The 3,946-nt window shown below is 32.5% G+C and overlaps 1 long non-coding RNA gene across 1 annotated transcript; it reads right to left on the bottom strand.

Annotated features, from left to right (window-relative positions):
• Nucleotides 1-1,905: 1,905 nt before the first annotated feature.
• On the bottom strand, nt 1,906-3,401 carry LOC149987737 (uncharacterized). The gene is made up of 3 exons (XR_016506498.1): nt 3,290-3,401; nt 3,004-3,165; nt 1,906-2,572 (listed from the first exon to the last, which is right to left on the bottom strand). It is a non-coding gene; the product is annotated as an uncharacterized LOC149987737 (long non-coding RNA).
• Nucleotides 3,402-3,946: the final 545 nt, after the last annotated feature.

Raw genomic sequence — 3,946 nt, 5'->3', positions numbered from 1 at the left:
CCTCTTTCAGGTATTAGTTTTCTAGCGGGACCCAGGAATTGATTCATCCACGTGTGTCTAGAGTATCGTCGATGCTTCAACTCAATCCCTTTGTGGCAACCTCTCGACGTTGATCGTTTCTGTGAGCGGTAGCGGCGTGGCTTTGATTCGTCTCTAAGCCAAAAACACACACACACACACAATCTACTCACAGTGAAACTGTATGACGTGCAATTAATATCTGAATATGCAGGAACTCATTTCGTTTTCAGAACGCTAAACTTCGCAGCCTGGATGGATACTGAACTCTGAATTATAGATACAATATTGTTGATTCTACAGAGAGAGAGAGGGTTTTGTGTGCCTAGTGCTTGGGTAACTTGCAGACATGTGGTGATAGTGGGTGAGGAACCGAATCATTCCTAGAATGTAATAAAAGCTACTGGATGCTTGGCAAGAAACGGACTTGCTTTTTGAGCGAGGTGCTGGGATTAAATTTGGGTGTTGTTAAAATCATGATTGATTGTTTTTCACTAATTTGTTTTTATAGGTAACACATTGTTTTGAGATAATACACTATCATTACTTGAACTACCCTTGTTACTTTCTAAGTTTCTAAATTAAACATGTACACAAAAAATAAATAAATAGATGTGTTGAAGTTCTTGAGGTAGATTAACTATTCATTATACATACTTATCATCTCTAATTCTCAATCTGCGTAGCTTCTTGGTTGCCATTTCATGCTCAATTGCATCTCATAAATATATTATATAAACTGATATTAATCATATCATTTATTTATACTTAATTCTTAAAAGCATAAGTCAAAAATATATTTCTTATAATCCTTGTTTTTGTTCAATCAAACTTATTTGTATATATTTTTTAGAAAGAATATTTAACTAACTTATATTTTTTAAATTATTTGTTTACATAATTCATATATATATATATATATATATATAATATTTTTAAAAATTATCATATACGAATGTATAATTTTTTTTTGAAATGTGAAAATAGATAGTTGAAAAAAATAGTCAATATTATATTATAGTTGCAATAAACATGATTTATTCTTAAGGATATTAAATTTTATATTTATAAAGATAATTAAATCAATCTTAAATTATAGATACATTTTTAAATACTTCATTTTTAAAAGATAATTATCACTAAAATTATCTTTTAACATATGAAAATAGAATTATAATAATTATATTCATGGAATAACAATTAAAAATTTATTAAAATATTTTTATATTTTTAAAAAATATATTTATAATTTTTTATTTAATAGCATAAAAATTCATTTGAAGTATTTGAAATAATATAATGATTGTGTTAGAACAAATTTCAATTAAAACTAAAACGCTACAACCAACAACAAATCTATAGAATAAAAAGATATACTTAATGTTATTGTGTAGTAGAAGATGTTGCTATGCGTCTCAATGACATATATATATATATATATATATATATACTTAAAATCTTAATTATAAAAGACCATATAAACAAACAAACAAAAAAAATCATACATTATTAACTAAAAATCTTATATTTTCATTATACATATAATGAATTATATATATATATATATATATATATATATATATAGTACATTTTATATAATTGAATATTACTTAAAATTTTAATAATAGTGAGTACTTCTTAGTGACTACTAATTTTATTTATTATTTCAGATTTTAATAATATTTTATATATTATCTTTTTTATTTTATAAAAATGCTTCTATTTTGTAAAATAAGATATATCAAGCAATTGCTAATTCTCTAAAATATTATATTTAAAAATTAATAAATACAGTGAATTATTACCATGTTCATGAAACTCATAATCCACCCGAATTTCCACAAAACAATCAAACTAACCAAACAATTATTTAAGTAGAAACATGAGAGGCAATCAGAACATCAACTTCGTGCTTCCTGAGGCTCTCCGAAGCCCAGCATAGTACATAATAGTGGCGTCAAACAATGTTCCATTGCTTTTGCAAGTTGGAAATTCTTTCAACAAAGCAACTCAATATCTACAGACAACTCATACTGGACGAAATGAATTCACTCAAGACGGCAAGGGGGTATGTACTCTTCAGTTAAAGACACAGGTCTAGGTGTGGACGGATCGGATGAGAGAAGCCCAGGCCTATTAAGGGACAGGTTCATAAGATCATGGATTGTTACTCTTACAGGGAAAAGCATAGTTTGCCTCCTCTTTCGGCACTGGAGCACATTAAGTGTATGAACGAGACAAATCAGATAGGAGGGACAAGAAAGACGAAGATAAAGGAGAAAGTTGAAAGCACATTCTGTTCCTCAACGAGCTAATAAAAGCGTTTGACAAATATTAAAACGTCAGCTGCGTAAGCATAACAGTTCATGAACTGCTCCATTAAACCCGAGTTCATTTAACTCAAGAATAAAGAGATTCTCTGATCCACTTACTGGAGAATTTTGTTAGTGTACTTACATGTGTCCTGGATTTGCTACCACAATATCTGGTCGTGCTCTTGAAGCAGATTCTTGTTCTTGTGAAGATAAAAAATAACTTGTGTTTAACGTGAAATCTGATTAGGTACAAAACGAGCATGTAGAGGAATTATATGGATGTAAGATTCTCACAGCACCAAAACAGTTTTAATTAAAGATACACTAAAACTAACATTTTGACAGCAGGCACGTCTTTTCAATTCCTCATGAAAATAAATAGATGCTTGGGAAAGGATTCTCATTCATCAACACCAAATAAAAAAAAATACTTTAACAACGGGATTAACTCCATTATTTTGCAATCGATAGTGGCTATCGCGACAATATTATTATAGCGTGATCGACTAATAAAAGGTTGACATTTAATCCTTGCAGCAAAATTGCAAAGTCAGTGACTGGGACAACACCTTCAAGGATAGACCATCCATGACAGTACCGGCGGAGACATCAGTGAATTGATCCATTTTTTTGCATCACATTGGTGGGACCTGAACGACACAGCACTCACCCGAATGTAGATACACCAAAAGCTCCAGCATGAGGATTCAATAACAGTTCATATGATTAACGCTTAACATCCGTTGTAATTTTCATTAAGTAAACAGCAATGCACTTCGCCAGATTCTGCAGCTAATGTCACGCTCCATTAATGCCGACGACTGCGGGCAACCTGCAAATTAAACAGAAAATGTCAGAACACAAGGAACTCTTCGACGATAACCAACGAGAGCATTCGCTAACAAGATGGAACACTAAGCTGATAATCGATGAACAGTGCATGAACATCAATTTACCAGGAGTGAAGCGAGCTGATTTTAGCCAAGAGCAACCTCTGCACTGATCAACACACTAATCGACAGAACATCGCTCTACGAAAATAGAAAAATCACAGAAATGGAAGCCTACGTCGAGGAAGAAGACAAGCCCTAATTTACTGGTGCGGTAACCACGGGCAGGGTCCTACTGCTGCCCAGAACCCTCCATCCTGACCGCGAGCCTGCCCTGAGCCCTTCACTCTGCCCTGGGGCCTGCCCGATCCTGGGACGACCAGTGAGACCGTGGGAAAATAAATAGTAAAAAATTATAACAGTGAATGGAAAGCGTCATACCAGCAAAACCCTCCTCGAAATGATTTTGGAGGAATTGCACAGAATTCTCAGATTGTTCTCGTCATTTTCAAAATTGTGAAATTCTGCAACCATAAAACCTCTGCATTTAAGTTATGACTTTGTGTGAATGATTTTGCCTTTAAAATGATTTGAATTGTTGATGTGATGTTGGCGGTTCCCGCAAGTGGATGCAGTATCAAACTTTGAACATTGTGGTTTCAAAATTTCCTATGCATACCAAAATCTTGTTCACATGTAAATTGAGATCAATTTGAGGTAATTTTATTAGTGGGGAATCTATCCCTCTTAAATACTAGAAAAGTAATTTAAATTAAGTAAAAA

Source organism: Physcomitrium patens, chromosome 15 (genome assembly GCF_059467195.1).
Source record: "Physcomitrium patens ecotype Gransden chromosome 15, ASM5946719v1, whole genome shotgun sequence".
Taxonomy (NCBI): Eukaryota; Viridiplantae; Streptophyta; class Bryopsida; order Funariales; family Funariaceae; genus Physcomitrium; species Physcomitrium patens.
The sequence above is the reverse complement of the archived record's forward strand: the minus strand, read 5'-3'. Positions and strand labels throughout refer to the sequence as shown.